Below are 21,500 nucleotides of genomic sequence, written 5' to 3'. Positions count from 1 at the left end.
ACTGATGAGCAGTTTGGATGAGGACGCCACATCTATTCCAGTGGTTCTCAAACTTCTGTACTGGTGACTCCTTTCACATAGCAAGCCTCTGAGCGCGACCCCATAATAAAATTAAAAACACTTTTTTATACATTTAACACCATTATAAATGCTGGAGGCAAAGCGGGGTTTGGGATGGAGCCTGACAGCTCATGATCCCCCCCATGTAATAACCTCATGACCCCTGAGGGGTCCCAACCCCCAGTTTGAGAACCCCTGCTCTATTCCCTTGGTAGTATGTTAGTGGGAAAAGAAACACTGGAGGTGGTGGGAGGACTTTTGCTACATTTCTCATGAATCAAGTCTGAAGAAATAAGGACAGGACATTTTCCAGCCAGCTGTTCCTGAGACATCACTCCCCCATAATCTAGAAAAGCCTTCCATTTAGACGAGATATCTAGGATTTAGGAGACCAGGGTGAAATCTTGGCTTCTTTGAAATCCATGAAGTCAAAATGAGGTTTTGCTAGTTGGACAGGATTTCACTCCCAGATTTTGTTTTCTATTCTCTCTCTAAATTATTGTGATCTCTCTCTGCACCTTAACTCCCCTATTCCTTCTAATAGACATATCACTTATTCTTGTATGAAAGGAGCGACATAAAAATAGAAATCTGTACTGAAGACAGAAAATTAACAAATGAGTCACACATCTAGGAAGATGGGACTAGAAAACAAAACAGCTTGCCAATACTTTAGCTAAAGGATATTGCCCTAAGCTAGCAGCATTAGCATGCCCTGATCTTTGTGAGTCAGCCTCATCCACACACATAATAAACCCAACAACATTCTGTAAGTAGAGAAGGGATTCTTTCTACAGGAGACTATGTGACCGATTACTGTATAGGAAAGGTAAATGCTCAATCTGCCACGTCAAGAAGGAATTGTGTTGTAGAGGTTCTCACTGAGTGGAGATAATGCCAGTGTTCTGGATGATTCCACAAAAGATATGTTCCAGGGAAACGATTATGAACGGTGGTTGGAAGTAAGGGTCCTACTCAAAATGGTTTGATTTATGGACACTCCTCTTCTCCTAAAAATCCTGTAGTTAGCTGGTAGGTAATTGAACAGCCCTGGACAAATGCTCTGCACTACAGATTCTGAAATGACTCTGGAAGCAGATCAGCTGGAGTGGCATGTATGCTTGCCTACAGCAGAAAGGCAACCCACCAATTTCAAAAGACTAAGTGAAACAACTGAGTGTATTTAAACCTAACAGGATAGGAAAAAAGAAAAAAAAAAAAGAGAGATTAATTGATTACCAAAACCTGAATTTCAAGCACAAGGAAGAGTGTGGGCTAACTAGACTATTTACACTAATTATGACTGGCCGTTTTTGTACTTCATTACTGATAGGTGGAGACATAAGATATTAGCTTTAATGGAGAGTTCTTTGGAGGATGGGAGATGAAGACAACATTCCACCTGTTTGTGGTATGGAAACAAATTTCTTCAATAAAGCAAGCTTCAGTAAACACCCTGACGTCAAATAAAACTATCTGCTTTTCCAAACATTACGTTCTTTAGCAGCTAAATAAAAATATTACAAAACCATTTTATGCAAAAAAGTGTTTAACTTTAGCTTGACCTTCCATTTTAAGTAAACAAACCTTTCTAGCCAATAAGCTTCCCTCTGAACTCTGCAAGATGATAAGCAATACCTTAATTACATTCATTTACATGACTCTGAAATTGTTCCAGACTGAAGTCAATGACTGCAAGGTCACAGAGTATGGAAAAAGTAAAATGAAGAGATACACACATGGGGCAGTTTACTCAAACAGGCTGTGGCAGTCTCATCTCACCAATTATTAAGGGCCCATGATGATATCAACAAGTGCCTGCCTTTTCATCAATTACATGTAAGAAACAATGTTTTAAAAAGCTGAACTGTATAACAGTGTATTTTCCTTTTTGAAGCCGATCCAAAAATTGGAGACACTGGACAATTAAAATTGCTTTTAATGCTTAATGACCAATGCAAGCAAGATTAATATTTTATAATGTTCTAATTGAGAGCACAGAGAATGTTAAGAGCAAAATGATGTTGGTTGCCAAATATGCTATGATTGTTAGCAACAACATATTGCTATTTTCAATTATGTGAAATGGGAATGTTTTGCACTGATTTATTTAGTAATGTAGGCAGTAGGAAAAACCACTGTATTAACGTCATGCCATTGTAGCTCATGGATCATAAGTGATGTTAGGTTTATGAGTGAAATCCTATCAAAGGGAGTTTTACCATTGACTTCAATGGGGCCAGTATTTCACTCCTGAGGTAGAAGGAGAGAAAATATCTAGCACAGCAATTACCACTAAAATCTTTACTTTTTTGCCTAATTCAAGTTATTACAGTATTTGTGCTATACTTACTACAGGAAATACCAAAATTATGCTAATTACACACAAGCAGCATCCTAAAGATTGTAACAGTGATCACTAAATAGTATGAACACAGAGTATGTTATTCTGTGGACCAGCAGAAGACTGATACCAAGTCTATCCCATTCCCAATCATATTTCCACTGAATAATGTTAGGTGTGATCAATAGCAATGAAATTATCTGAATTGTCTTTTATATAGGCATTTTAAATATTACAGATGAGAATATAAAAATCTAAAGTATAACATTTGAGATTAAGCAACCGCACATCAAATTCCCTGAAGCTGACAATGGTTTTTTAGTAGTAAATTAGATGTCTCCATGCAGCTTTAGTTTACTAACCAAGCACTTTTACACAACTCTCAAGCCAACCTTTTGCAATTTAAGAGTGATTTAGTGCAAGTGAAGCAATGAGTATTATAAAATTTATGCTTGTTCACCTTCTCTCCCCAGAGAAGGGCAAGATGCTTTTTCCATGTAAATATGTATTAGATCCAAATAATTTCAACAGATATTCCACGGAGAAGAAGATGCTGCATATATCCATTTCAGCTCCACGTTACTGAATTAACTGCAAGATAATGATGCCATCTTACCTCTCCTAAAAAAGAAAGTGAAAATATCTCCTTGTTTTTCAACCAAAAGTCATATATCTATATATATATTAAAAAGATTAAGAGGGGGTACCAAAAACCCCAAAAAATTCTGCTAAGATGAGGACAACTTGTATGTGATAAAGCAACACTCATTTTACACATCAGCTATAAATGTCCCAAAGAGATACTCTGAAAACAGTTCCACAAGTATTCCTTTATTTTAAGCCAGGGTAGTCTTAATCAAACAGAGAAAGACATTTCATTGTATCATTTCCCTTTAAAGAAATGATAAAAGCTACCAGCAAGTTACTGTGAAGCTCATTCATAGCCAATGATTTAATGTGGGGTGTTTATTTGTGTAACGCTTGCTGTACATGGGTTTTGAAGCTACCACATGTCATTGGGCTGATGTCATATCTTACAGCATAACCTCATCTTTGCTTCACTTTAAAGAAGGATAACCACTTTTCACTAAGTATGAACTCTGAACACCAAAAACACTTTTATTGCCTCAATAATTTAAATGTGATGCTACCTTCCTGACTTCACAAAGTCATAAAGATGACAAGAAGCAGTCAGACTTACTGTACCACTCATTTGATTTTAGGCTTGTAAGCAGACTTACCACACTATTGGGAAAGCGATCCACAGGAGCAGGCAATGTAATAGCAAAAAAACCACCACATCGAAACACACACACACACACACACACCCCATCTATCTATATTCTCGTCAAACAACACAATGGAGAGGGTAAGGAGAGTATTATGCAGATAAGTCAATGACACTTAAATGTAGAGAACCTCCTTACATTCAGCTTAATTTGTGTCTGAAGATTATTACAGAGACAATTAACCACTGGACAAACACTTTCTTTTTTTTGGTTAATGTGACAGTTGTTAAGAAAAATCATGTACCACATGTCAAAACAAAGTAACTTTCTCATAAAAGATCCCAGCTGAGTAAAGCATTTACACAATGAACAAGAGCTACTGCTCAAGGTTTAAAATAAAACTTAAACAAAATGTGTGCCCACACCCCAACCTGTTTCAATTCAAGACACCTGCTTCAGAATCTTTGCAGTATTTTTTTCTTATTCTATAGTCAATGTTTATAACACTATAACAGCAGTTATCCCTATTACAAAATAGTTTACACTGGAAACAAAGAACCACGAAGAAAGTACAATATTCAGTAACTGACATTTACTGCACTGGCCTTGGACTTCTAATCTTTACCAGAGAGGCACACAATTCAATCCATCAGCTCATAAAGGTGTGCTTTTTTAACCTCTAAAACAGATGGGATTGGCTAGAAACGTCTGGCATGTCAAACTGCTAATCACTGTTGCCCTTTGCACAAAATAACCCACTTAAATTGAGGCATGGTTGCACTGTAACCGACATTAGTCTGTGGGAAACCCATTTAACTGTCACACACTCCTGCCACTCTGCTCTCCCTTAATTAAGCCTAATGCCTTATGCTTTGACCTTTTGTTCTAGCCTATTAACCCTATCTAGTACAAGTTCACATATGTTAAACTAAAAACTTTGCTGTAAAATATTAAATTCCAAGCTACTGAAAGCATATGGGTCATTTTTCTTAACCCAAAGGTTATAGACATCATCATATCATCAAATTCATTTGGCAGGCAAAATGGAAAATGGTAGTGATGTAAGGGTTAAATCCTAAAAGGTACTACATATCCACTAACTAAAAACACAAACCAACTGTCACAGAAAAATACTGTTTCTTTCTCTTTTGTAATGAAGTACAGTATACTCCCTAGAACAAGAAAGTGTCACTGGATCACTATCTTTTTCAAAAAAAATATTGCAATGTTTGCTCTTGCCCTCCAACCTTCCCCAAACAGCCCATTCTTAGCAAAAAAAATGTAAATACAATAATTTATCATCAGAGTGGATTATGCTATGGATGATCGCTGAGCAGTGAAGCCTGCAAAACAAAGCACTATTTTATTTTTAAGATGTCAATTTCTCCTCACTGAGGGCAATGTTCTGTCCATCCTTGCTCACATTGCGTAATATCATTGAGGCTATTGAATGAGTAAGGTATCAGCTGGTCTACTTGCAGAGTAAAATACTGCTTCCCCAGCCGGTAGATTCTAGCCTTAAATGATTAACTTGCAATATCTTTAAGGTAGGGATTCTCAACTTTTTCCACATCCACATTTTTCCTCAACCCTCTTTCCCACAACAGACCATCCAGGGATGAGATGTATCTGGGGCTCACCCCTCTTTCAGCAATATAGGAATAGACTCCTTTCTCATTTAGTACACTTCTACCCTGATATAACACAACCCGATATAACACAAATTTGGATATAACGCGGCAAAGCAGTGCTCCGGGGGTGGCGGGGGGGGGGTGAAGCTGCGCACCCCAGCAAATCAAAGCAAATTCGATATAACGTAGTTTCACCTATAACAAGGTAAGATTTTTTGGCTCCCGAGGACAGAGTTGTATTGGGGTAGAGGTGTATCATGACTTGTGGCCCACAGGCTGAGAGCTCTTGCTTTAAGGAATAAATCTGTTCTGGTATGCAGGATGATTGGTACTTCCCTACCACCTGCAAATTACTTTTGCTTAAGAACTCAAAAGATCTTTTGGGAATTACCCTAATGATCTAGAACTCTGATAACCAAAAAAACAATTCCAATGACAAGAACAAATGTCTGGTTCTAACGCAAGAGGTAATTTCAGGACAGAATACAGCACAACACTTTTTGACAACTTGTAATGCAAGCTTATGTACTGAAATAGGCGGAATAAAAAAACATCCATAACAAGACTGTTTGTACCAGCAATACAGAACATGGTACCCACTCAAAATGTGTATTGGTCTGGATGGGCAAAGAAAAAGCAAATGTTAAATATATCAGGATATCCGCTGTGCATAAACAGGTAATAAATATCCCCTCAAGTTTTCAGAATAGCTACCTTTTTTGACAAGTTGATATACTTAATGCACAACATTTATTTACAATTCAGACTGTTAGACAGTAAATTTTATAACTTGGTTGTTTTGAGATCAGCAAAAGTCACACAACTAACTTTTCAACAACTTTGATTGCCAAGATTACTAAGAAATACTAGAGCAAGTCAAGAGATCAGCCTCTAAGCTTTTCTGAGTGGTTAAATGTAACAAACTAAACAATCATGGACTGAGACCAGGTCTACTCCAAAGAAGTCAGGTCAACCCAACTATGTGTCTCAGAGGTATGAAAAATCCACACTCCTGAGCAACAGTTAATCCAAACTAACCCCTGGTAGAGACAGCACTACGTCTATGGATGAATTCCTGTCAAACAAGCTATCACCACTCAGGCAGGTGGATTAACTAGTGATGGAAGAACCCCTCTGGTCACTGTAGCGAGTATCTACACTGAAGCACTACAGCAGCAGTATTCTAAGGCCATGTCTACATCTAAAATTTTGCAGCGCTGGTTGTTACAGCTGTATTAGTACAGCTGTATAGGGCCAGCGCTGCAGAGTGGCCACACTTACAGCAACCAGCGCTGCAAGTGGTGTTAGATGTGGCCACACTGCAGCGCTGTTGGGCGGCTTCAAGGGGGGTTCCGGGACCGAGAGAGCAAACCGGGAAAGGAAACCAGCTTCGCCGCGGTTTGCTCTCTCGGTCCCGGAGCCAGCCAGCAAACCGCAGGGAAGGAGACCTGCTTGCTCGGGGTTCCCGGACTGAGAGAGCAAACCGGGAACGCCGCGGTTTGCTCTCTCGGTCCCGGAGCCAGCCAGCAAACCGCGGGGAAGGAGACCTGCTTGCTCGGGGTTCCGGGACCGAGAGAGCAAACCGGGAACGCCGCGGTTTGCTCTCTCGGTCCCGGAGCCAGCCAGCAAACCGCGGGGAAGGAGACCTGCTTGCTCGGGGTTCCGGGACCGAGAGAGCAAACCGCGGCGAAGCTGGTTTCCTTTCCCGGTTTGCTCTCTCGGTCCCGGAACCCCGAGCAAGCAGGTCTCCTTCCCCGCGGTTTGCTGGCTGGCTCCGGGACCGAGAGAGCAAACCGCGGCGAAGCTGGTTTGCTCTCTCGGTCCCGGAACCCCGAGCAAGCAGGTCTCCTTCCCCGCGGTTTGCTGGCTGGCTCCGGGACCGAGAGAGCAAACCGCGGCGTTCCCGGTTTGCTCTCTCGGTCCCGGAACCCCGAGCAAGCAGGTCTCCTTCCCTGCGGTTTGCTGGCTGGCTCCGGGACCGAGAGAGCAAACTGGGAAAGGAAACCAGCTTGATTACCAGAGGCTTCCTCCTTCCACGGAGGTCAAGAAAAGCGCTGGTGAGTGTCTACATTGCATTACCAGCGCTGGATCACCAGCGCTGGATCCTCTACACCCGAGACAAAACGGGAGTACGGCCAGCGCTGCAAACAGGGAGTTGCAGCGCTGGTGATGCCCTGCAGATGTGGACACTCTCAAAGTTGCAGCGCTGTAACTCCCTCACCAGCGCTGCAACTTTCTGATGTAGACAAGCCCTAAGTGAAGACATAACCTGACTGATAGCCACATTTTGATTTCCACTTGTGCTGGCTGCTGCAAAAATCAAAAGATACTGGATGGATTCTGAAACTCAAGTATCTAAAGTTTAATCAACAACATTCAGATTTTCTGGTGATTATCCTTGAATGTACTGTATTAGTTCAGATATTCTCAAACTGTAGTACATCCACTACTGGTAGTATGTGGGCTGCAGTCAGATGGTACATGGACTGGTTTATCAGAATAAGAATCCATTATAACCACACTGATTACAATTATAAAGTTGATAAGCCAGGTACTTTTTAGTTTTCAGTGTGGTATGCTTGATCTTAAAATCTGAATACAGCTCTGTTACTGCTTTTTTGTTTGTTAATTTGACATTGCTATTGTCCCTTCCAAGGTAAGCCAGTCCTAACAGTACTAAATATAAAACAGACTACCCTGCAACCCTGCAACCACTTCCTTCCCAATCATTTCATTTTTTTTCCATGTTCTTTAAAGGCCTTATTCTGCAAATACTCATGCAAACAGTGCTACTGAATTCAATACTCAAGTGGGTAAAGTTACTCACATGTTCAAGTGTTTGCAGTATTGGGCCATAAAGAAGGCAATCTTTGGACAAGACTAAAGGGATGATTCCATTATACCGAAGGGAAATAGGATTTTAGAAATGGAGATGAAGTTAGCATATATTAACAAACTGATAGTGGTACTAAATGTCTGCAAACCAATTGTGATAAGTAGGATAATATTCATTAACCATTTAAAAATGGTAGTCGTCATTTCCCATATAAGCTCACCTGTCTTGTATTACATATTATTATGGGTGGTGTTCATTTTATAGGAGGTTAAAAAATCATTTTTTAAATGTGTATTTTATTTCCTCTCTCATGCTTATAATGTATCAAAACAAAGTCTGGAAGATCTTAGGGCCCCACTAGCCAGTTCCACACCAAAAAAATAAAATAAAATAAAATAAAAAAATAAAAATGCAACACTATCTAAAGTTTATGTTTCTGCCTCTTGGGTGTACACTGTATAAAAACTTCTCCATTTCTTGCTTTGGCAAGTTTTAACTTCAAAAATAGAATTATATAATACATTTTAAGATTAAGATTAAAACTATATGGTAGAAAGTCATTCAACAGACACTTTTTCTTTCGGATAACTATCTTGACAAAATCATTATTTATTTATTTATTTATTAATAAAAAAAGGTTTGCCTTGAGAGTGGTCCAACTTGGAAAGCCTATATTCAGGAGCCCAAGGATATATTAGTTCTCCTGAACAATTCCATGCTTGATTGGTGGGTGGAATCATGAGCATCTGCATAACAGTCTTCTATCATAGCACCCAGCTACTGGTTTACTGTTAGGGAAGTTACACTTCTCTGAATGTGTGTGTTAAGATTTACAAGTAATCAAAGAATCACAGAATATCAGAGTTAGAAGGGACCTCAGGAGGTCACCTAGTCCAACCCCCTGCTCAAAGCAGGACCCATCCCCAGACACATTTTTGCCCCAATCACTAAATAGCCCCCTCAAGGATTGAACTCACAATCCTGGGTTTAGCAGGCCAATGCTCAAACCACTGAGCTACCCCTCCCCCCATTTGTGTCAGCAAAATAAACATAACTTTGAACTCCAGAAACTAAGACCTCTCAGAATAGGACCATTGTTGTAATAGATTTTTCTGTATTTATTTCTCAACTACCTGGACAGTGTTTCTTCAAGATCAAAATGATAGTATCCATGTAAAATAGTGAACTTTGGATTCAAAGACAATAGCTCTGATATTTTTTTTTAAATTTGGACTTTCTATATGGTTATAACTTAACACTTATTTCACATCCACAAAATACCCAGAGGTCATGTTTTCTAAAAGGGCCCTTATTGAAATGAATATGGCAACAAGGAAAATATCAGGCCATAGCAGAAACCTCTTTTATATACCATATTATATGTCCCAAAAAATTCTAAAGATCAGGCAAAAAGATGAAAAACAAACACAAAAGACTTTTAGTTTGAGCAATTTGTTGATTTAAAACAACCAATAGGTATGAAAAGTTGTTCACTGTGATATCACTATCCACCTGAAGCACTTTTGTAACTACTTCCCTCACTAACATTCCTTAAATGGACGTGATAAAACCCTCAGGTTAGAGGCGGACCAAACTAGCTGTTTATATAAAAACAGCTGAGGAGGGAGGGGTGTGTGTGTATATAAGAACTTCTATAGTGCTTGTCACTAGAGCAACAAAGTATTTTGATTAAAGTGATATACATTATAGGTAATTTTAAATCTGCTGCTCTCACAGCTATCACTACCAACATACACCCCATTGCTCTATTAGAGAGTGTGTGTGTGTGTGTGTGTGTAAGTAAAACAGTGAAATTTGGTCTTCTGTTTTTAATCAACTTTAACTACCACTCTGAGATTACCTTTAAAAGCCATGGGAACTGGTTATCACCTACACTTTCAACTGCACCCTGAAGCAAACAAGTAACCAGTGTAGAGACCAGAGCATCCGTGCTGTGCGTACACAACAGTTCCTTCTATTGCAGTCACACCCAGCTGCAGTGTCTAGCAGCTGAAGCAAGCTCCTTGATGAACTCTGAAGGAATTCTAAAGATGGCTATAACAGTGCTATCTAGCCAGGAGCAATTAAGTCACAGATAGATGTCACAAGGGCATTGTCCAAGAGAGCAACAGTCAAAGCCTCCAGGCCAGCTACAGAAACTGGATGTCCTCTGGACCACTGCTGCCATTCAAGAATCCATAAGGAATGATGGATCCATTAGAAAGACCATGCTGAAAATCTTTTTGGCAAAAGCAGGTGAACTACTCTTAAATAATACAATCTCTTACATGCTTCTCCAAACAAACAAAGTGTTATTTGGCTTCGCTAAACAGAAGCAAGTCTCCATTTTTTGTTTTAATTAGGAAGAGAGATTAGGCTGTCATTGGAGTCACAATAAATCATGTAATAAGTAAATGGTGAGTTTACCCTGCACTACCAAAAAGCAGTAAAAACAGGATCTGAGTCATTCTCTTCATTTTAACTTAAAAGTGCAAGTAGGACAGACAAGTGAGCATAAGTAAGTTTTAATAATGTAGTCACAGCAACATCATCCACCTTTCTCACAACAGACTTATGATTCACAAACTGAAGAAAGGAGGTAGGAGAGGAAGGGAAGCAATGCTTCTTTAGAGGATGTTCGTCTTTTGAGATCATCTTTGTGCTCAGCAAGGTGGTTTCTTAAATAGTTTTTTTCTCCTTTATTGTAAATCAGAGCAGTCTTCTTCTGTATTGCCATCACCATCACATCAAAAGTTTCTTGTATACCAAAATAAAACAACTAGCAAAAGAAGCTAAGCTTTCTATGTAACTGCAAACAGTTTTGATGCTGTAACATAGCCACTGGCTTTTCTTGAAGCCAGCAGTAAATGATTGCGCTGTTTTTTCTCCCAAGGACATACAAGAGGCTTCAGGTTTACAGAAGTTTAGAGAAAAGAGCACAAGCAATTCCACTTTGATATTCCTGGGAAGACGGAAGAAATTCCTACTCTCCCTAAAGTTTTTAAACAGAATTTTGGCAAGAACAACTCCTTGCATTGGAAGATGGGTTGTGCACAGTTTCTGCAAATACTAAGTTTGACTGTTTTAAAATTACAGGTAGTTGGGGGGATAAAAAAAAAAAAACACACACACACACAAAAACCACCACCTAAAAAAGAAAGATCTGAATATGGCAACCACTTGGGATAACACAGTGTGATGGGGCAAGGCCAGATGGCTATAGTAAAGTACTAAGGAACAGGTATGTTAGCCCCAGGCTAAACAAATCCCTAGGACCATGGTAACCAAATGGCAGTTGCTCCAGGTTAATCAAGGCACCTGGGGCCAATTAAGATCCTTCTAGAAGGCAGTGGAAATAGCTGCATCGATTAGAACACCTGCAGCCAATCAAGGCAGGCTAATCAGGGCACCTGGGTTTAAAAAAGAGATCAGGAAAGGAGGAGTGGAAGCGTGTGTGAGGAGCTGGGAGCAAGAGGCACAATGAGCTGAGACTGAGAGGGTGTGCTACTAGAGGATTGAGGAATTATCAGACAATCAAGCATTATCAGACACCAGAAGGAAGGTCCTGCAGTGAGGATAAAGAAGGTGTTTGGAGGAGGCCATGGGGAAGTTGCCCAGGGAGTTGTAGCTGTCATGCACCTGTTACAGGAGGCACTATAGACAGCTGTAATCTACAGGGCCCTGGGCTGGAACCCAGAGTAGAGGGTGGGCCTGGGTTCCCCCCAAACCTTGCGACTCCTGATCAGACACAGGAGGAGTTGACCCAGACTGTGAGTTCCACCAGAGGGGAAGATCACTGAAGTGAGCAAATCCGCCAATAAGTGCAGGACCCACCAAGGTAAAGGAGGAACTTTGTCACAATAGAGACAGAAATGCATTTCTCTCTGTGAGAACCAGAGCCCACTTCATCCCTAAAAGAAGTTCATTCCAATTTCTTCTTCAGCTCTGAAATTAAAAAGGGTAGTAGCCACAAACTTTAACATTGATACTGAAAAAACGGACAACACAGAACATTAGTACCAATCAGTTGTCAAAGGAAACTGAAGTACTGTGTGCTTTTTATGGGCAAGACATTTTTACACAAAAATCCAACAAAATGTTTTGTGGAACCTTCCAAATCTTATTTGTTTCATGTAATCACTGAAAGGGAAAAAAAAAAAAAAAAAAAAATCAGCCACCCACACAAACCACAACACTTGCTTATAAAATGCATTTCTCTCACTTAATTTCACTCCTGCTCAAAACTAGATATGTTTAAGGAAAACTAGACTAGTACTTCACATGAGGAAAGATTGTGTGTGGTGTGTGTATTCAGGAAGATCAACTTCAAAGAACTGATCTCAGACAGAAAACAGGCATTCTTCCAAATAGGCAGCAGCTTCTGGCTTTATTCTGATTATGGCCATGTCTACATCTAAAATTTTGCAGCGCTGGTTGTTACAGCTGTATTAGTACAGCTGTATTAGTACAGCTGTATAGGGCCAGCGCTGCAGAGTGGCCACACTTACAGCAACCAGCGCTGCAAGTGGTGTTAGATGTGGCCACACTGCAGCGCTGTTGGGCGGCTTCAAGGGGGGTTCGGGGAACGCGAGAGCAAACCGGGAAAGGAGACCAGCTTCGCCGCGGTTTGCTCTCGCGTTCCCCGAACAAGCAGGTCTCCTTCCCTGCGGTTTGCAGGGTGGTTCGGGGAACGCGAGAGCAACCGGGGAAGGAGACCAGCTTCGCCGCGGTTTGCTCTCGCGTTCCCGGAACCACCCAGCAAACCTCAGGGAAGGAGACCTGCTTGCTCGGGGTTCGGGGAACGCGAGAGCAAGCTGGGGAAGGAGACCAGTTTGATTACCAGAGGCTTCCTCAGGTATGCTGGGATACCTGCTTATTCCACGGAGGTCAAGAAAAGCGCTGGTAAGTGTCTATACTTGATTACCAGCGCTGGATCACCAGCGCTGGATCCTCTACACCCGAGACAAAACGGGAGTACGGCCAGCGCTGCAAACAGGGAGTTGCAGCGCTGGTGGTGCTCTGCAGATGTGTACACCTCCTAAGTTGCAGCGCTGTAACTCCCTCACCAGCGCTGCAACTTTCTGATGTAGACAAGCCCTATGTCTAGAACAAAAAAACCTTTCCTTTTTCCTGTGTTGTAGAGGAACACATTTAGAAATAAAATATACATATAAAAATTGAGAACATGTCTTTCTCAAAAGTCACACTAATTAAATAATACACTCCTTATAAAAGAAATAGGTTGGAATGTAAACTGTTGTCCGGGCCTGACAGAAGACAAGTTAGTTTCTTTGGCCAGAGGCAAGACAGGACCCGTTTCTACTTAATAGTTTGCCATGTTTACAGATTCTTAGCTTGCATCCTACTTCCTTAACCAGGAAGCCTAGATGCCTGGTACCCAAATGAGGGGCAATAAAATACCAAATAGTATCTGTTAAACAGATAAGTAAGAGTTAATAGAACAGGAGTACTTCATGTCTCTTTTGCCTGTAAAGGGTTAAGAAGTCCAGTGAGCCTGGCTGTCACCTGACCAGAGGACCAATCAGGGGACAGGATACTTTCAAATCTTGAGGTAGGGAAGTTTTTGTGTGTGCTGTTAGTGTTTGTTCACTCTGGGGGCTCAGAGGGACCAGATGTGCAACCAGGTTTCTCTCCAATCTCCCTGATACAGGCTCTTATAAGTTCAGAATAGTGAGTACTAGGTAGATAAGGCGAGTTAAGCTTATGTTTGTCATCTTTATTTGCGAATGTGTATTTGGCTGGAAGGAGTTCAAATTTATATTTTGCTGAAAAGATTTTAATTTGTACTTGTATACTTAGGCTGGGAGGCTATTCCCAGTGTCTATAGCCGAAAGACCCTGTAACATATTCCATCTTAAATTTACAAAGATAATTTTTACTGGTTTTTTCCCCCCTCTTTAATTAAAAGCTTTTCTTGTTTAAGAACCTGATTGTTTTTTATTCTGGTGAGACCCCAGGGGACTGGGTCTGGATTCACCAGGGAATTGGTGGGGAGAAAGGAGGGAAGGGGGAGAGAGGCTAATTTCTCTCTGTGTTAGGATTACTGTCTGTCTCAGGGAGAATCTGGGAGGGGAAGAGAGAAGGAGGGGGGAAGGTGCATTTTCCTCTCTTTTTAAGATTCAAGGAGTTTGAATTGCAGTGATCTTCCAGGGTAACCCAGGGAGGAGAAGCCTGGGAGAGGCAATGGTGAGGGAAAGGGTTTACTTTCCTTGTGTTAAGATCCAGAGGGTCTGGGTTTTGGGGGGGGGGGGAGACCAGAGTGTACCAGGCACTGGAATTCCTGGTTGGTGGCAGTGCTACAGGTTCTAAGCCGATAATTAAGCTTAGAGGAATTCATGCTGGTACCTTATCTTTTGGACGCTAAGGTTCAGAGTGGAGAATTATACCATGACAGTATCATTCTCTCAAATTTTCTGGAATCCAAGTACCATACTTCTGTCCACATTTCTGTGGGGCCTTCCATAAGCAAATATATTTCCACCAACAGCATTCTTTTGAAATGTCAGTTGCTACATTCAGTTTTTCTTGTGGTAAGGACCTTCCTACATATGAGAATACAAGGACAGACTATTTCCTTCTCCCATGTAACACAGACTCCCCATCTCAAGATGTTCTTCTCAAATTCAATATTTTCAAACAGAACTAACAAAATGTCCTTCAACAGCAACAAATCCTAAGGGAATATCAAGTAATCATTTAATTTGCATTACATACAATAAAAAAGTTTCTAAAACTAAGTCTTATTTTGGCCTAAACTGTTTAAAAAAAAATGTAACAACAACTTCATACAACCCTAAATATTTCATACACTGGCCTCAAAACTTTGTTTTTTCCTTCTTAATTAAAGTCTCCCTGTCTGTTTAGTCATTCTGGCTGGTTTATACTCTATCCCTTTCTATTCCTCCTGTTTAAACTTCATACTATACCAGTTCCCTTAAACTGGTAGAGGTAGTTTTTCCACTCATCTACCACACCCTATTAAATTCACAGTCATTAGTGATAAATTAATTTATATTTATACACTTGCTCTCAGTATTGTAAAAATATTAGCAGTTGATAGGGTTACAATCTGGCTCAGTACTATCACCACTAAGTTACAAGTGGTCTCCTGCATGCTTCTAGGTCAACTGGAGCTGGCCAAAGTCTAATCAACATTCCTAGCTTTTTGTCTGTAAGCCACAGCCCCAGGCTCACAGCTGGGCTGATGCCCTTCCCTGAAACAAGGAACTTCACAGTCCGGCCACCCTGGACTCCAGAACCAGTGTATCCCAGCTCCCAAGCCCCCCAGTTGCTTACACACACACTCCCCCAGAGCTCCACTCAGGCTGGGGCTTTCAGGGCTTCTACTCTAACCCATTTGGGAACAATGTGGGAGGAAAGCATGGAACACAGGCTTAGCAAAAAGGACTATCTTAACCAACATGACTTCACTGTTAAAACACTTGAGATTTACAGATCTTTGAAAATAGAGGTCCTGAGATGCACTTTCCCCATGTCTGGTCTCACCCCTTCTGTGAGGAAGAGGTTTGTCAGCATTTCAGCATCTCTCACCCTCTATCTAACACAGGCCTGCACAACATGTGTGGCTCACTGTGCGGCCCGCAGGGGGATTCTAAATCCCATGCACACGGCACTCTGGGCTGCCCGCAGCCACGGAGAGCCCAGAGCCCTTTAAATCCCAGCTGCGGCCGGGCTTCAAAGGGCTCTGGGGTGCCCGCAGCGGATGGGCTGAGGCTGGGATTTAAAGGGCTCTGGTTCCCCTCAGCGGCAGGAGCTCTGGGCCCTTTAAATCCCTGCCCCAGCCCCACAAAGCTCTGGGTTCCCCCAGCTGCCAGGGCCCTTGGCCCTTTAATTTGCCTCTGAGGGCTCCCAGCCACCTCTTCAGCTGGAGCCCCTGGCTGGTTTAAAATCAAGTATCACCTCCCCACCCCCAATCTTCTTTTTTTGGCCCACAGCTGTTTTGGTGGGGCGGTGCTGGGGAAGGAGGGTTTGTTTCTGCAGGGCTAGGTGGTGCTGGGGAGGTGTGTTTCCACCCTCTGCTGTTTCCTTTGGAGTAATGTGGCCCTCACTGCTTTACGAGTTGTGCGGGCCTGATCTAGCATGTCCTCATTACACATGGCAATGGTCAGCCCACCTGGACAGAGCAGCACTCTGCTTTTAAGTCTCTTGTCTCCTTATGTGTGCAACCAGAATACTTCAACCTCCCAATCCAGCTGTAGAAAAATAACTGTTCCACAGGGGTAGGTCAATAGTTCAAAGTCGATAGCCTCAGAGTGTGGTCCTGATGACTTCCTAGTGATAGTCCTTCAGTGAGGAGTCAAGCACCTACATAAGTACAACCATACTGAGTCAGACCAGTGGTTCATCTAGCCCAGTATCCTGTCTTCTGATAGTAGCCAAAGCCAAGTGCTTCATAGGGAATGAACAGAACAGGCAACCATCAAATGGTCCCATTATCCACTCTCAGCTTCTGGCAGTCAGAGGCTAGGGACACCCAGAGCATGTGGATGCATCCCTGATGATCTTGGCAAATAGCCACTGGCGGACCTGTCCTCCATGAACTTACCTAATTCTTTATTGAACCCGGTTATAATATTGGCTTTCACAACATCTCCGGGCAATGAGTTTCACAGGCTGATTGTATATTGTATGACAAAATACTTCTTTCTTTGTTTTAAGCCTGAGGCCTATTAATTTCCTTGGGTGATCCAGGGTTCTTGTATTATGTGAAGTGGTAAACAACACCTCCTTATTTACTGTCTGCACACAAGTCATGATTTTACAGACCTTTATCATATCCCCCCTTACCTGTCTCTTTTCCAAGCTGAAAATCCCCAGTCTTTTTAATCTCTCCTCAAATGGAAGCAGTTCCATACCCCCTAATCATTTTTGTTGCCTTTCTCCGTACTTCCCCCCCCGCTCATATAATTTATTTGAGATTGAAGCGACCACAACTGCACCTTTCCTGGGCAGGGCTATTATGTGAAATGTAGTTTCATAAGCTTGCTTGAGGCAAATTTAGACATATGTTCAACACATAATACAAATAGTTCATGTGCTCCATGAAGATTCCACAACCTCCCTATGAAATTTATTCCAGTGCATAACCAACCTGACATTTAGGAAGCTTTTTCTTATGTCCAACCTAAACCATCCTTGCTGCAATTGAAGACCACTGCTTCTTCTCCTACTCTCAGGGGTTAAGGAGAACATTTTTTCCTCCCTCCTCCTCGTAACAGTTTTCAAGTACATAAAAGGTTGTTATGTCCCCTCTCACTCTTCTCTTGTCCAGAAGAAACAAATTAATTTTTTTCCAATCTTCCCTCATAGGACATGTTTTCTAAAGCTTTAATCATTTTTGTTACTATTCTCTGGACTTTCTTCAATTTGTTCACATCTCTCCTAAGACGTGGCTCCCAAAACTGGATACAATACTCCAGCTGAGGCCTAATCAATGTGGAGTAAAGTGGAAGAATTACTTCCTGTACCTTGCTTACAACATTCCTGCTACTACATCCCAGAATGATGTTTGCTTTTTTTGCAAGTGTTATGCTATTGACTCACAGTTAGCTTGTGATCCACTATAATGCATAGATCCCTTTCTGCTGTACTCCTTCCTAGGCAGTCATTTCCCATTTTGTATGCGTGCAACTGATCGTTCCTTCTTAAGTGGAGTACTTTGTGTTTGTTCTTGTTGAATTTAATCCTATTTACACCAGACCATTTCTCCAGTTTGTCCAGATCATTTTGAATTTTAATCCTATCCTCCAAAGCACTTTCAACCTCTCCCAGGTTCATATGCTCCGCAAACTTTATAAGTGTACTCTCTATGCTAGGGATCAGCAAACTTTGGCACACGGCTCACCAGGGTAAGCCCCCTGGTGGACCAGGCTGGTTTGTTTACCTGCCGCATCTGCAGGTTCGGCCAATCGTGGCTCCCACTGGCCGTGGTTCACCGCTGTAGGCCAATGAGGGCTGCCGGAATCAGTGCGGGCCAAGGGATGTGCAGGTCACTGCTTCCCACAGCCCCCATTGGCCTGGAGTGGTGAACTGCGGCCAGTGGGAGCCACGAATGGCCGAACCTGCGGACGCGGCAGGTAAACAAACCAGCCTGGCCCACCAGGGGGCTTACCCTGGCGAGCCGTGTGCCAAAGGTTGCCCATCCCTGCTCTATGCCATTATCTTTATCAATGATTTAGATATTAAACAGAACCAGACCCAGAACTGATCCCTGCGGGACCCTACTCAATATGCCCTTCCACCATGACTGTGAACCACTGATAACTACTCTTTGGGAATGGTTTGCCAACCAGTTATGCACCCACCTTATAGTTGCTCCAGTTAGGTTGTTTATGAGAAGAAGATCACACAAGACAGTATCAATGCTGGCCTGGCATTAAGATTTCTAGAAACCTTCTTTTGTCAGACTATATTAATTATGCAAAAAGAGAACAAATTTTCTCTGCAAGGACAATGTGATAAGCTATTATCTACCAGGCATGTGTATTCGTGTTAACAGACCTCATATTAAGCAAAAACCAAAAGGAAAGTAAGATCAGTATTTCAGTTCACCCAGGTTTGAACTCTGTGATGACCTTTAGTGAACCTCTGTTGTTTTAAATCAATTTTTTCCTTGGTGTCATTTACAGAATGATAGATACAACATAAAAGTCAACAAAGTCAATATTTAAATAAGCCATTCAAGCTTACTAAATGAAGATACTCATCATCTATACTTCTTTACCTAGTACAGTTTTTAGTACTGTAACCAAATCTATTTCTCTCCAAAAGTTTTGATTTTTTTTTTTAAGAACCACCATCAACTTAAAAAAAACATAAGCACAAAAGTTTCCTTCTGAAGATGTTGTATATGTCATAGTTACAAGTAACCCTTAAGACTACTAGAAAAGTAATCTACCTGGGTTGTATTTAGTGCACTAATGCTCTAAAAAGCATTACCAGAGGATCTCACCATAGGTGGTGATAATAAAGGATTGCAGGCCAGTCCAAGAGAAAGGCAAGAGTTCCCATTCACTACTGAATGCCTGTTCACTGTTAGTTATCTCTTGCACAACCAAAACTTGCACATAGTATGTGAACTGAACTTACAGTCAAGTGCTCCTGTCAGTTAAATGTCAATCTCAATTCTGTCTCTCAGGCTGTAGGAGAAGGGAATGCTGAGAAGTTAAGAAGTTTAAGAGCACAGCAAAGAGAGGCAGAAAACTCTTTATTTGTTCTGAATTTAGCTGTCTTGCATGAGAGCTCACTGCATGAGATGTCAACTCTAGTTCTGGCAATTTTGCAGTTTTAATATGTTTGTAAAATTCACTTTATAGCAAGTTTCCCCTTGAATGACATTAAATCAGATGATTAATCACAAAACATTCTCAAGTTTTGTTTGTGAGATGGTTTACCAATATGTCACATTCCAGTCTCTAGTCCAACAACCATTTAAGACAGCAATTGACTCTAGCACATTTAAAAAAGCAAGTGTTGTATCATAAACTGAAGGACAGGTCACCTCCTTTTCGGAAGTGACTTCATTTTTCCTTATCAAGCTCTGTGTGTTGTATTACCATTCTTTGTAAACAAACTCCATAAATTTATATATCTGATAATTTAAACTGCCATGACTCAGTTAAATTCCACCTGGCCTGTGTGTTAGCAGCGGAAAACAACAAAATACCCATAAAATACTCCCAGAATCAAACAACTCAAATAGAACTTTCTTTTGAAAAAGGTATCTTGCCACAAGAAGAGTAAAAGGAGTAATAACCAGAATGAGTCAACTGCATATCAGCCTCCCTAAGGCTGAATCATTCCAAAGTCAGAAACTCCATAGTTCTTAGAACATCATCTCCATGTGTTGAGGATTTCCAGTACCACCCTGGTGCTTTCCACTAAAAATGCACACCATCACACTCAAGGTAGACAAAGAGTACCCCACACAACATAATACAGTGCACATCAGGAAGGCTTGATTGTGTAATCCTAATTTATTATCCTATGACCCAAAAGTACATTTCAATAGATTTCAATTTTGTTAGTAATTGAGAGAAGTATGGATAACTCTCAATCAATATAATTTTGTAGGGGACAAAAGGGAATCCTGAAGGGCTTTGGGGGCACCAAATATATAGCAAGTCCTGATATACAAACCTTCAGCTTATAAAACACAGAAGAGATGCCCCCAGGGGCTGCACGTTATGGAAGGTAAATGGTGAGAAAGCACCTTTTTGCGCGAGGGCGGGGAAAAGAGTTGTGTGTCATACACAGCAGATGGCGTGGGGGGATTCCTAGCCCACAATAAACTGTGGGCGCCTTTGGAAAAGGCGGAGAGAGGAAATGAACAACAAGAGGGGCGAGCAGAGGGAAGCATGGCCTTGCCTGCTGCCGTGCAAGCAGCAAGAGGCGGCGGTGGATCCTGAAAGGAGGGGGAGACAACGCGGTTTGGGGGGTCCTGGTTTAATGCTTCTAGACCCCAGGGTTTGTTTCCCCGCCCCCCAGACACGCAGGCCTGGGGAGCTGCTGGACGTGCAGCGACCGCGCACAGAGTTCGCGCTGCCTGAGCCCCGCACCCGACCCGGGGGAGTCTCTCCGGAGCGGGGCTTGCGGGGAAAAGCGGGGCGGCGGCGGGGAACACAAACTTTGCCACGCTCTCGGCTCCCCTCAAAGCAGCAATTTTGGGCCAAACTTTTCGCTTTCCTCGCCCGCCCGAGGCGCTGGCAGGCAGCTGGGGGGGGGCCGGTCACCGGAAACAATCCCTCCCCTCCCAGCCAGCAGCGGCGGCGGCGCCCGCTCCGCGGCCACCCCGGCATTGTTCCCAGCCTCCTGCCTCCCTCCCCGCTCGGCGGGGCCAGCCCCCAGCCCCCAGCCCGCGGGCTGGCGCAGACACTCACCCCCGCCGCCGGCCCGGCGCTCCTCCGGCCCGCAGGCGCCCTGCGTGTCCCTCTCACGCCCGCGGAGCCGCGTCCTCTAGGGCCGGGCTCCGGGGAGCGTTTCCAGAGCAGGGGGCTGCTGCGTGGGGGCCGGGGGAGAGTCTCCTCCCTGGCTGCACGGCAAGCGGGGCAGCCTCCTCTGCCAGGCAGCGCGCGTACACACACACAGCTCGCCGCCTGCCCTCCGCCCTGGCTCGCTCTGCTGCAATGGCTGGGAGGCTGACTTTCATCCTCCCCACCCAGCTGAGCGCAGCCCAGTCCCTCCCCTCTCCATGCCGCTCAGCTCCTCTGCCAAGTTTCTGCTTAACCCTTTCCTGGCCCCTCCCGCCACAGCGAGGGAGGGGCAGAGAAGGAGACTGTCCCCTGCCTCCTGCTCAGCAGGGCTCTGTTTGTAAGGGAGATTTTAGGACAGGGTGGTAAATGGCTCCCAGGGAATAAATT

At 42.8% G+C, this 21,500-nt stretch overlaps 1 protein-coding gene across 1 annotated transcript in view; it reads right to left on the bottom strand.

Moving 5' to 3' along the window:
• The window catches only part of NRIP1 (nuclear receptor interacting protein 1), a 106,893-nt gene extending 85,624 nt beyond the window's left edge, over positions 1-21,269 (bottom strand). Inside the window, exon 1 of the mRNA XM_030579955.1 lies at positions 21,021-21,269. The gene's annotated coding sequence lies outside the window, so the exon portion shown is untranslated. The remainder of the gene's footprint in view (positions 1-21,020) is intronic.
• Between the last annotated feature and the right edge of the window lie 231 nt (positions 21,270-21,500).

The sequence above is a fragment of the Gopherus evgoodei genome, chromosome 1 (assembly GCF_007399415.2).
Source record: "Gopherus evgoodei ecotype Sinaloan lineage chromosome 1, rGopEvg1_v1.p, whole genome shotgun sequence".
In the NCBI taxonomy this organism is placed as follows: Eukaryota; Metazoa; Chordata; order Testudines; family Testudinidae; genus Gopherus; species Gopherus evgoodei.
Note: the sequence above shows the minus strand (reverse complement) of the source record. Positions and strands in the feature narration are given on the sequence as shown.